Raw genomic sequence first — 13,432 nt, 5'->3', positions numbered from 1 at the left:
TCAGCTCATATACCATCGTTTGACCTTATGTGGCAAATGATTACGCAAAGCTAAAATTATTTTCGTCGGAAAGCGAATTTTCTCTCGAAATAAAGCAAAAGGGAACCGTTTTTGTGGAAAGTTTGGATCAATTCCGACGTTTAGAAGTACGCGAAAAGGTAAGCAGAAGTGTTTTTGTGGTGACCCTGCGTCTGTCTGACCACCAGGTGTTACACAATTGCATGTTCATCAAGTTTTTTCGATTTCGCTCGGATTTTCTCGCTTTTTTTGCTCGTATTTCAAAGGTACTTCCAAAATTTTGGAGTTTAAGGAATTAATACGAGATTTTTTTGAATATCGAGCAATAAAGCGCGCCAGCGGCCAAAAATCCCATAAGAGCTTGCGCGCATCTTACTTTCAGATCAGGACTTGTACCGTCGGCCATATTGTGTCGCGGTGGAAGAGTACGTAGAAGTTGTGTTGAGTGCAAGCGATTAGCCAACCATTTTACACAGGTATTTTATTCAGTCACTTCGGAAAGATCTGTAAAGCTTTGAAAAACGTTTTGAAGCGGTGAATTTATCGTATTTAGTTTAACCTTCCTGCAAGGTTATAACCTGTACGCAAATTGTTCGAAAACTAATGTCTGCCGTAAGATTTCGAGTTCTCCGACTCTGCTAAGAGATCCAGTCTAGAATTAGTGTGTCAAGACTTGCTTTTGGACTATCTTGAGATTGTAAACCTAGGATGAATTCTTATTATACTTCTATTAAAATAGTGTGAACAGTTCTTTTGTCATTGCCTTGTCTGTGACATGTGATCTGATATTCGAGTTAAAGGTAGTCAAGTTGATGTGGAAGCAGCTTCTGTTACTTGCGTTACGGTTCAGTGAGGTTTCCTACAGATCGTTTTCGGACTGCTGTTGTCGTTACAGCTCGGTGTACTCTATCGCTAGACCTTGCAAAAGGTAATTTTGTCCTTTTTTTTTTTTGAAAGGTATTGAGTATTCGTGGATAGGTTCCTTTAGAGTTGATTTTCAGCTTATCTCCCGCACACTTCTTCCGTAAAAAGGTTTGTGACACCCCCAGTGTTTAAGTGTTTCCTTTTCAGTTCCTCCCTTTAAAATTACACATTAAGATTGTGTTCAGCTTTCAATTTCGATTGTTGAGTTGAATTTATCATAAAATTTGCCACAAATGTTTCATTTTCCAATTCACTAGAGTTAAGTGTAGCTTATGTCAAAGTTAAAAAAAAAAGTTATTGAAGGTTTGATCTTTGTGAAGAATTGAAAAAAAAAGAAAAAGAAAGAAACTAGTCCCAGCTGAGCCTCAGAGATTGTAAACAAAGGTTAGAAATGAGCCAGGGAACAGGATTATTGCGGCCATCAAAATATTCCCTGGCGCGAAACACACGTGATTCCAACTAAAATTGACTGGCGGCAAAAGATTATTATGGTATTTTTGGCCGCGCAATGCTCGAAGTTCAAAAAAATCTTGTCTTAATAAATCAATTATTCCATTCGCGCTTGTTGGATCTGAGACTGGTTATAGCCAACTCGGCGATACGCGTTTCAGCTCGATGGCTATTTACCATCTCATATCCAAGTTGAAATCGTGCTCATGGAATAATTGTTAATCAATTTTACTCGTCCCCTCGTGATTACCCATACTACTTGCCCTCAGGCCCATGCAATTACATACACTAATTCACTCTTGGCTCCATAGAGTCACATTTGAAGCGATACCCCACAACGTATTTATCATATTGAAGCTTAATACAATAAGTTTCCAAACATGCCAAAAGCAATATTCTTTGCATGGAATTTTCCCCAAAACATGAGCGAACGAACAAAACACTTTTGGAGACTCCTCAAATATGACACCTCAAAAATGACTTCCCAAATTACAAGGAAATATATGTAATTCAAATCAGGATTCTCTTTTTCTCTTTTTCTCTTGATGTTCTTTTATCGCAAAAAACCCCGATGAGATTTGAAAAATAACTTGAGGTTAAGCAAAGGCTTAGCCTGACTCCCTTTATGGCCTCAAACTTTATTTTTTACGACGGGAACACTTTAATGATATTTAATATTAATGTTGCATATTTTGTTGCATTCACCTGCCTTTCCTCCGATCTCTTCAATAATGTTTAGTATCTTCTGACGTGCCGCACAATATGTGCACGCGCTTGAACGGCATACTTTGCATATGCCGAAGCTTACTGCGCTAAGGGTGCGTTCGATTGACCGTATTCCGGAATAGGAATACAGTACATGGAATTGAAGTTAGAAATCCTTCGTTCTTACGTAGATTCACATTAAAATTATTAAACTTCCGCTAAAATGCTATTTTAAACATATCTTTATTATCCTTGTTGCTTCAAAACGCCAAACATACCGTTTTAAATCATCTCTCTACGTATTCTTATTTCGCAATAGGGTCAATCGAACGCACCCTAAGTAAATTTACTCAGTGAATGCGACTCTTGGATATGAGTCGGCTATGACCAATCTGTTCATACTTAACAAGCGCCATTGGAAATTGTTTTTTGACGAAAACGAAACGGCTGGGTTTATGGAAATTCCGGGTAGGCCTCCCGGTATAACTTGAATTTCTTTAGGTTGGGAAAAGTTAGAGCATTCGTTCTGTACTTGATTTGACAACCAAAATTAAGTGAGCCAACGAGAGTGCCACAAATGACTGAAATGTTATCCGAAGTCGAAAATTTAACAATATTAATTGCCTCTTCGTGTCCATAGGTTTAGATAACAAAATAGTTGTCTCAATGTGTCTTTGGCTGCTTGTCTCACTTCTTTCATCTTCCAAAAATACAAAATTGGATTTAGAGTTGAGTTGAAAAACATTAAAAATGTCGTGATATACAATGCAAGAAAAAAACCGGACGACTGTTTTGTTTGAATTTCTCGAAATGCAAACGGCGATACAACCGCATACGGGGAAAAACAAATTACTAATGCCAATTGCAACCACATTGTAGTCGACAATGTCTTTTTGTATCGCGTCATATTCAATGGAATTCTCTTTTTTGCTTGTTCCTGAGCTTGTTCTTGCGCTTGATTTTGATGATGACGAAGCCTAAGGAAAATCCTGCTGTAACAGTAGATGGATATCATCAAACAAAGTAGTGTACCCGCAGCAATGAAAGTTTCCCATGCGATGTAGCTGCAAAACCCAAGTGCGACAATTCCGATACTAAAACAGACCCAAGAGAAAATAAGAAACACATACACTCTCCTTAAGGTCACAACATGTCTGTACCTAAGTCCTAATAACAACGCCAGAAGTCTGTCCACGCTTATGGCAGTTATTGTCCACATTGATACTGGAAATAGAATGGTGCCTCCTATCAGATGAACAAAATAGAAATGGTGACAAACCTGCCACCATTCTTGCACTATGGAAATCCAGTAAATAACGATAGTTATTTCTACGATGCCAACACAGAGATCGCTTACTACCAAATTTCGAAGCAAGACTTTGGAAGGTGGATGAATCGAGGTTACCTTGGGAAGCGCGATTAGGATAAGAGTGTTTGCCGCAATTGTAGTAAACGCAAAAACAATGTTGACGCCTGACAAACATAACAGTTGCTTATCTAAGCCTCTGGTGAATTCTTCCAAGCAGAATACGCTAGCGTTGAATGCTGTCAGAGTCATTCTCATCCAACCACTGACGAATACGCCGCCTTTACAAGAAACTTCAAGCTGACAATTTCTTTAGCGTATTATCTCTCTTTTGGGTAGAAAAAGCTAGAAACGTAAATTTTGCGGACCCGTTTTGGTGGTCCCGAGGTAAAAATAGGGAACTTATGCAGTCAGACAATTAAAAACTTAACATGAACAGAACGGGCGTGGGTTCAGGACTTAGAAACTGTCGTGATAGCATTGAATTACTTAGGAATCGAAATTACGAGGAAAGTGCTTTCATAAGAGGCAGATGTTCTTGAAAATTGAATAATGATTAGTCACTAATTACATGATAAGCACTAGCTTAATTACCATCGTGCTGAAATAAAGTGGATGTATATATGTATGTATGTACTGGCCTCCTGTGTGCGGAACATGGTTTACAATGCATGATCCGTTCTCGGTATTTGACGCTGCCTTATTTTTTCTGGCGAAATACGATAATATAGTATTGCAGAGAAAAAAGAAAGTTTTACAATGATTGACTTGGAAATTTTAGCAGGCATGGAAAATCCCCCCTTTAAAATTATTTTGACAAGGTAATGATTTCTGCTACAAAGTAGACGGACTTCACCTCAAATAATTACAAGTCAAGTCAAGAAACACCTGGCATCCAAATGAATAACACGGAACACAACTGATTCATCATTTATAATGGTTAAAATAGTAGTTTTGTAGATTTGTATACCACTAATAATATACGGGAAAACATTTTAGGGCATTGATTGGCTGAGAGCACGTCAATTAATTCCAAACAGTGTGCAGAAAGATGAAATAGCGCAATGACGGTGAAATTGTTGCATTGATAGCCAATCAAATGCAAGCCCTGGTTGGCTCAATTCAAGGTCCAATTTTTACGTGATTGCGATGCTTCTGCTTAATCATCTCGATTTTTGTCGTGTGAATTTTTATTAAGCAATCACATGATTTTTCTCATGCAATTTCTAATAAATAAGCACTTGTTAATTACATGCTTATGCAATGGGCCATTTCCGAGCTCATGTCTGCCTTCTCTTCAAAGCGAGTCTGTGAGATTTTTTTTTATGATACTTAGTTTTTGTTTATATGTTAAGTAGAACTAATCACCATCACAGAAACTTTGCACTTAGACTCGCTTTCAAGAGGAGGCAGACATGAACTCGGATTTGGCCTATTTTGTGCTTACTCCAAATTGCGCGCGAAATTATGCGATTATATCACTTACAGTCCCATGGCGGACTACAATTTCTTCTCTGGAGTGAGATCGCGGACGTCAGCCTGTAGAAAAAGTACCCCTGGCAGCCGCTATCAGTCCATATCTGATCTCACCCAACCACGCATGAACGTAAAATGAGGACAGCGAATGCTGAATATTCTCTTCAACTGTAAGACAGTCTGAGAAACATTTATGTTCCTTGACACTGAACCAAAAAATCTCTACATCTCGTGAGAAATAGTTTACAACTTTTATTCTTGCATGTGTTCGAAGGCGTCCACGCCAACTCTATCCTATGGTCTTCGGAAATTTTAGTTTCTTTCATCGGTTGAATGCGTTCCTTGCGATACTTTAGGCCTAGACACAGAAAGCCGGACTTTGTGGATTTTTAGAAATAAATGGGACTTGTTGTGGATTTTCAAACGATTTTGAAGAAAAAATGATTTATTTTCTTCTCCGTTTTCTTTAATCTTCCTATGAAACGATAGTTTTGTCCCATTGTATACTAATTGGTGACTGCTAGGCTGCAATCCAATTGTGCAGTGGTGTCTCCTATTTCTAATGCATCCCATCATTCCTATTTATTGTGTGTCATTTTTAATTTATCGTATTATAGGGGTTAGGTCTCAATTGAGATGAAAGTTCTGTTCCTCTCTCCTGCCACCCCACCTCATTTTTTCTTTTCTCGTAACTGCTAATGTAGATTAGTTGTTTGTATTTGTTGAACTGTGGCGAATAAATTTAATTTAATTAATATAATTAACATGGCGGAGGAGCCAATTGAAGCTTCAGTGAGTTCAATTTCTATTGAATTCGAAGATGACGTAGAGCCCAGAGTCGCTCGAGAAAAACAGATAGTCTTGAAAAAAAATCGTGAGATAAATAGAGATTTTCATAAAGTTTTGGTTTATTTAGGGGGATCTTTAGAAACATTTTGGGATATTTAGAGATTTTTGGTGGGATTTTTAGGGAAAAAGACTGGGAATTTAGATCATTTTTTGGGATATTTTTGTTAAGGTCTTACAACTGTAAGTCTTCTTGCGAAGGTGTTTACCTTCGATTGATTTACTGAAGGTCGGACGGCAAATTGTTTAACCTTTAGGGACTCAAGGCAAAAAGCAAGGTACACTGTCTACTTATCCATGAACTCAGTTACTAACAGTCAGGCAGAACTCCAACGTCTAGTTAAATAAAAATTATAATTATTAATATAATAATAATAATTATTATTATTATTATTTATTATTATTATTATTATTATTATTGTTCGTCTTCTCGAGCTCCTTCTTCTTCTTCGCCCTCGTCTTCTTCGTCTTCGTCTTCTTTTTCTTCTTTTTCTTCTTCTCCTTCTTCTTCTTCGTCCTCGTCGTTGTTGTTGTCGTCGTCTTCTTCTTCGTCGTCGTCCTCGTCGTTATCTTCGTTGTCGTCCTCTTTTTCTTCTTCGTCCTTGTTGTCATCCTTGCCCCGTCCCCGTCGTCGTCTTTTTTTTCGTCTTCGTCTTCGTCTTCGTCTTCGTCTTCTTCTAATGCTGCTGCTGTTCCTCTTCCTCCTCTCGAAAGGAGGTTGTATTGTCTCGGCCATCTTGAGATATTAACTGATGGATGCATTCCAAAGAATATTTTCAATCAATCAACTTGAAATGGATACTCGACTACAATAAAGAGCAAAGATATATTCAAAAGATATATGAATTCAAATCCGTCAGCCAACATCTAGCTGCATTGATACTCAGTCCTGGGAGGAAAGAGCAGAAGACAGGACTAAATGGAAATATTAGATTACAACTGGAGTTAAAGGATAAGAGGATATGAGATTTGAAGCATGAGAATTTTTAAAAATACCTACAGTCATAAAAGCAGTGCTGAAGAAAGCACCGAGCTAACGTATTAACATCCCAGTAGACTGTACCGGGTGAAAATACACTTCATCAGCTACCAGAAAGTTGTTTGGAAAAAAAAAGCAATATTTGGAATTCCTCGCCAAGCACCTAAAAACCTAATCTCTGAATTGTTACTCTATTCATGTTCTCTTCAAAATGACGGATGCCTTCTTACTTTTTGTCTTTAGAGGTCTCGATGAACAGCAGTTTCTCGCAAAAAGCATTTCCGTCCTAAAAAATATTAGCATTAGATAAACTTTCCCTACTGCTCAATAAAATCTGCTTAGTAAGAAAATGAAAATGAAATATTTTTTGTAAAAGGTTCATGAATCAGCACTGCATGAGCTCATTAGAATTACAAAAGAATTACAACAGAGAAAAAATTGAAAACGATAAAAAATAAAAGTAGATCTATTTAATATCTTAACGTACAACAAAAAGGTGAAAAACTAAAAATTAAATAGCCAAGAAATAGTTCAAGAATCACAAACAAGTATAATTTGAAATTCAACAAAATATTACTGAAAGAGATCCATTTTCTTTTTTGACAAAATCTCAAAAAATCAAATCAATTTTTGAAGAATCAATAGAGAAATACGACTTTTTTACGAAATCGTTTCTGATTGACTGTGCCCATTATAAAGGCGACGTTATTTGGTTTAAAGGAGTAAGTGTCTCTAATAGTAACAACCTTTCTAAACATGGCAAGCGCGTGATCAATTAATTATTCTATCTTCTTGTATGAACAGCTGATTCATTCACATTCAACTAATTTCCTCGAAAGATTAAGAGCTATCAGTCAATTCGACAATTTCTTCTTCCTGGCCACACCTCAGTTCATAACACGGCCAAAAATTTATTTTTTTTCGCGTTATTTACCCAAAAGGGAGAAAAATACGCAGCTTAAACAAATTGCCTGCCTGAGGTACCTAAAAAATTCCTCCAAACGCCGGCGTCTTATATATACATATATATTTATCTGTTTTTTTTTTGTTTTTTGTATTTTGTGTTTTGTCACTTATCCTCCCATTGGCTGTATATTGCTCTCATTATTAAAGATGGATATTTCTGCTCATGTTATACCAAGTTGACAAAGTTATTTTCAAAGGAGTTTGTTTGTATAGTCTCTAACTCAACAAACGAATAATAACTTATTTCATTTCTTTCAACAGCTGCCTTCAACTAATTTTACCTCAAGGAGAGACGGTTTCCAGGATTTTCTTCTTAGGAAAATTTTCCATCTCATTGTTTTCTTGATTCACCGTGCGCATCATAAAAGGTAACAGTTTTCTCGAGGGAACAGTGACCGCGTAGTTAACTTTAAGGGCGTTTGTATGTTTCTAACTATCGCTTAACATTCATTCTAAATTTGACAGGCCAGTGACTACTTATTATCCTGGCCAGTTTTCATAAACAACTGCTTCATATTCAACCACTTTTCTCGTAATTTTGATTGATAAGAAGTAAAGGAGTTTTTGTGTTTCTTCCTAACAATCCTTCTAAACATGACAGGCGGTTGATGTATCTTTAGAAACCCCTGCAGCACGTATTTAAGTCCATAAACCCGCATTGACACAAACGAGTTCGATTCATCTGGCTTTTATCAGTTGTTTGCTGTCTCAGTTGTCATGGCATTTCCATACTTTAAATTCGTTAGTCAATGTATCAACAACGTGCATTGACCCTTATGTAAAGCAAGTGAAGCTTGAAATATTACAAATTAAAGATAATCTGTCAATCACGAAATAACAATTCGTATCTATTGTGACGTGCTGCACCATATTTGTAAGCCCCTTTAGGTTATTTCATATATGCCAAAGCTTACTGCAATAGTAAAAAATTTCCAATGAGTGCACGATGGCTCAGTATGCTATAACCAATCTAATATCAAACAAGCGCAAATGGAATATTTTCAAAGAAAATGTTGATATATTCTGAACGTTTAGATAATTGGAAAGTTCGCTCCTCGTCAAAACATTTTTTCAGCTTGGCAACCTACACTTGGCACGATCATAAGGTGTATGAGCCAATGGGAAATCAACCTCGTTCCCAGGGTCTCTCATCTTAACGCCTGGGGCTCGCTCGAGAGACCCTGGGAACGAGGTTGATGGGAAATTTGCGTGGTGACGCCATCTGACTACAAGTACCAGAATCCTTCAGGTTTCGCTTGTCTCATGCTAATTAGAGCTATTGTTATTTTTACCACACCAAGAATACAAAATTCAAAAATGAAGAGAAAAACAAACTGAATTCTGGTAGTTGTAGTCAAATGACGCCATCGTTTAAATTTCCTCTTAGAACGTCAGGAACACAGTATCAAAAGGTAAATAATTTGATAATTTGATTTGATTATCCAGTTTTCATGAACACCTGCCTCATTTTCAACAACTTTCCTCGTAATGTTGATGACAATCCCTTTTCAAAATAAACACCATTACGACATAGAAATATTCCTAACCTGCATACAGTCACATTTGAAGCGATAGCCCATTAAGGGTAAATACAATAACTTTCCAACCGTGACAAAAGCAACATTCTTTGCAGGGAATCTTCCCAAAAAAAAAATTGAGCTTACGAACACAACCTTACTAATTAAATGTCAGGAAATATGACACCTCAAAAATGACTTCTTAAAATATAAGTAAAAAAACAGAAATCAAGTCAGGATGCTAATTTCACTTATACTCTAGCTCGTCCTTCAGAGCACAAAAAAATCCCACGAGATTTGAAAACTTACTTTATGTCAGGATTAAGGAAAGGCTTACACTCCCTTTTTGGCCTCAAACGTTGTATTTCATAACGGGAAGACTTTAATGTCATTGTTGTATTTTGCTACCGTCCGTATTGACACTTCCAACTTTAATTCACCGGTCTTTCCTCAGATCTCTTCAATAATACCTTGTATCTACTGACGCGCCGCATCAGTGCTCGCGCGTTCACCATACTTTCTATACGCTGAGGCTTACTGCAATATTTGAAAATTACTCTACGATAGAGAGTTCGAGTGAGTCGGCCGCGGGCCATGATCCGCTCCAAATTTCCTCAGTTTGGTAAAACTATTAAAGAGCATTTATTCGTGTGGCCTATGAGTTGATAATTGAAATTATGTGCATTAACTAGTAAAAAAGCCAAAACAATATTAATTCCCTTTTCGTGTCTATTGGTTTGCAGAACAACGACATAGTTGTCTCAATGTGTCTTTCACTGATAGTCTCACGTCGTTCATCTTCCAACAGTACAAAATTGGATTTAAAGTGGAGTTGAAAAACATTAAAGTTATTGTGAGATACAACGCATGAAAAAAAAATGACGACTGTGTTCTTTGAATTTCTCGAAACGCGAACGGTGAGACAACCGCATACGGCAAAAAACAAATTACTAATGCCAATTGCAACCACATTGTAGTCGACACTGTCTTTTTGTATCGTGTAATATTCAATGGAACTCTTTCAGTTGCTTGCTCCTGAGTTTGTTCTTGTACTTGAGTTTGATGATGACGAAGCCTGAGAAAAATCCTGCTATAACAGTAGATGGATATTATTAGACACAGCAGTGTACTCGTAGCAATGAAAATCTCCCATGCTATGTGGCTGTAAAATCCAAGTGCGACAGTTCCGATACCAAAACAGACCCAGGAGGAGATTAGAAACACATACACTCGCCTTACGGTCACAACTTGTCTGTACCTAAGTCCTAATAACAACGCCAGAAGTCTGTCCACGCTTATGGCAGTTATTGTCCACAGTGAAACTGGAAATAAAATAGTGCCTCCTATCAGATGCGCAAAATAGAAATCGTGACAAACCTGCCACCATCCTTGCACCATGGAGATCCAGTAAATAACGATAGTTATTTCTATGATGCCAACACAGAGATCGCTTGCCACCAGATTTCGAAGCAAGACTTTGGAAGGTGGATGAATCGAGGTTACCTTGGGAAGCGCGAGTAGGATAAGAGTGTTTGCTGTAATTGTAGTAAACGCAATAACAATGTTAACGACTGAAAAACATATCAGTTGCTTATGTAAGCCTCTGGTTAATTGTTCCAAGCAGAATACGCTAGCGTCGAATGTTGTCAGAGTCATTCTCATCCAAAGGTTCACGATGATTCCGCCATTTTTACAAGAAACCACTAGCTGAAAATTTCTTTAGCGGGTATGATCGCTCTTTTGTGTGAATAAAGCGGTAACAGTAAATTTGTGAAGGCGTTTTGGTGATCCAGAGAGATAAATGGAGAACTCAGAAAGCGAGACAACATGAACTGACGTGTGCAGGTCAGAACTGAGGCGGAAACTTTCGCAATCGGTTGGACTGTTTACAATCAACTTAATAGAGATTACGGGGAAAGTAGTTGGAATATGAGGCAGGTGTTCACTAATGAAAACTGGATAATTGGTTACGAGCCTGTCAAGTTAAGAACAATTGTCAGCAAGAAACATAAAAACTCCTTGAAAGCTTTACACCACACTATTTGCTCGAGAAAACTGCATGTTTTGTGATAAGCACGGTGAATCGGGAAAGAAATGATATGGAAAATTTTGCCGACGAGAAAATGCTGAAATAGTTTCCTTCAGGTCACTCTTTCATGTAAATTTAGTTGAAGGCAGCTGTTGACAGAAACGGAATAACTTTGGAATAATTATTGGTAGTCACGAAAACAAGGAATGACCTAAAATGACCTAAAATGATCTAAAATGACCTAAAATGAACTACAACGGTATCTAAAATGACCTAAAATGACCTAAAATGACCTAAAATGACCTAAATGAGCTACAATGGTATCTGAAATGACCTAAAATGAGCTACCACCATTTTGTCTGTTTTAGATCATTTTAGGTCATTCAAGGTCATTTTAGATCATCTTAGGTCATTCCTTGTTGTAGTAACTATTCGTTTCAAGTTTCGAGACTGTGACATAGTGGGCAAGATACATACAAACTCCTTTAAACAGAACTTTTTCAATGTTTGTATAACAGGGGCAGAAATTTCCATCTTTCATAATGAGTACATCCGATGGGAGGATAAAATGACGTCGGCGTCTTAAGGGAGCTTTAAAATACTACAGGCAGGCAATTTGTTAAGTGTATTATCTCCGTTTTGGGTAAATCAAGTTATAAGAGTAACTTTTTTGGCCGTGTTATCCTCCTGGCCTCGGTTGTTCAAAATGTGGATTACGCTATCCACCGGACAAACACTAGCAAACCCCCACTTTGTTATCCAGTGGATAGCGTTATCAACCCTTCGAACAATTCGGGTAAGAGAGATAAACACAGAACTTATGCAGGCAGATGACATGAACTGAGGTTGTGGTCAGGAGATGCCTGTTTACACCCAATCTTTTGAGGAAATTAGTTGAATATGAGGCACCTGTTCATACAAGAAGTTGAGTAAATGGATGTAATCACTCGCCTGTCAAGTTTAGAAATTAAAGGTTGTTAGTATTGGCCGTTTTTAAAAGGGAGATTAAGATCTACGACGACGACGACGTCAACGAAAATGCCAGAAAACAATGATATCATTGGTTAAAAGAGCATAAATAATCGTGCTGCACGTGCGGCACGGATTATTGCTCATATTTTTGCGGTTCTCTGCGTGACGACGACCTGAAATCACCAAATTTTAGGTTTTGACGACAACGTGAGCATGCCACAGAGATTCTTTCATTCTCTATTTTCACTCTGAAATCGCTCGTATCAATTTATTTTTAGCATACTTCGCCCACATTGTAGGACGTGAACGAGATGGAATAATCGCGAAAGACTTATAATAAAGCAAAGTTTTATTTTGAGGTGACGTTTTCGTTGACGTCGTCGTCGTAGATCTTAAGGTCCCTACATTTTAGGTTTTGACGACAACGTTAGCATGCAACAGAGAATCTTTCATTCTCTATTTCTAGTCTGAAACCGCTCGTACCAATTTATTTTTAGGATACTTCGCCTACATTGTACGACGTGAACAAGATGGAATAATCGCGGAAGACTTTTACTAGAGCATAATTCTATTTTGAGCTCCCTTTTATTGCAACAAGGACGACAACGGCAAACGAGAACGTCGTCGTTAAATATTGTAATTGCTTCGCGACCATTCCAAGCACTTTAACGTGACAAAGGTGTGAAAAACCCTCAAGAACGAAACTATGAACGGCGCTCAATAAAGGGGAGAAAATGAAAATTTATCCTCAAGAGCTGACTTTCTCCCTAAAACCTCAAATTTGGTCGTTTTACGTTGTTGTTTTGCTGACGAGGGCAACGAAATAGACAAAAATGAAAAAATGCAGGTGCAGAGCATGCAAAGCTGTTACTTTTGTTCATTAAATATGCAAATTTGTGACGTTCTCATTGCCGTCGCCGTTGTCGTTGCTAAAGCTCACTTTTATCCATCTGGAACGACTTCAGTTAAGGATTTTTATTAAATTCTCAACCTCGCTTAATGCATTTCTCGTGCTCTGATTGGTTTACTCAATCTCGGTTATCAGCTTATTTTCCTTAGTTTGACCTTATATGGCAGATGATTGCGCTAAGCGTTGCTAAGTTAAAAACTACTTTCGCCGGAAAGCGAAATTTCTCTCGGAGTAAAACCAAAAAAAACCACGTTTTTGTGGAAAGTTTGGATCAATTCCGACGTTTAGTAGCACCCGAAAAGGTAAGAAATGTTTTTGTGAGGATGAGCTTGCG

The 13,432-nt window shown here is 37.6% G+C and overlaps 1 long non-coding RNA gene across 1 annotated transcript in view; it reads left to right on the top strand.

The window, feature by feature from the left end:
* The window catches only part of LOC138057600 (uncharacterized), a 34,976-nt gene extending 22,174 nt beyond the window's left edge, over nucleotides 1-12,802 (top strand). Inside the window, exons 3-4 of the long non-coding RNA XR_011133691.1 lie at nucleotides 7,932-8,038; nucleotides 12,686-12,802. This is a non-coding gene — a long non-coding RNA (uncharacterized lncRNA). The remainder of the gene's footprint in view (nucleotides 1-7,931; nucleotides 8,039-12,685) is intronic.
* The last annotated feature ends 630 nt before the right edge of the window (nucleotides 12,803-13,432 follow it).

This window comes from Montipora capricornis, chromosome 7 (assembly GCF_036669925.1).
Source record: "Montipora capricornis isolate CH-2021 chromosome 7, ASM3666992v2, whole genome shotgun sequence".
NCBI classification, from domain to species: domain Eukaryota; kingdom Metazoa; phylum Cnidaria; class Anthozoa; order Scleractinia; family Acroporidae; genus Montipora; species Montipora capricornis.
The sequence above is the reverse complement of the archived record's forward strand: the minus strand, read 5'-3'. Positions and strand labels throughout refer to the sequence as shown.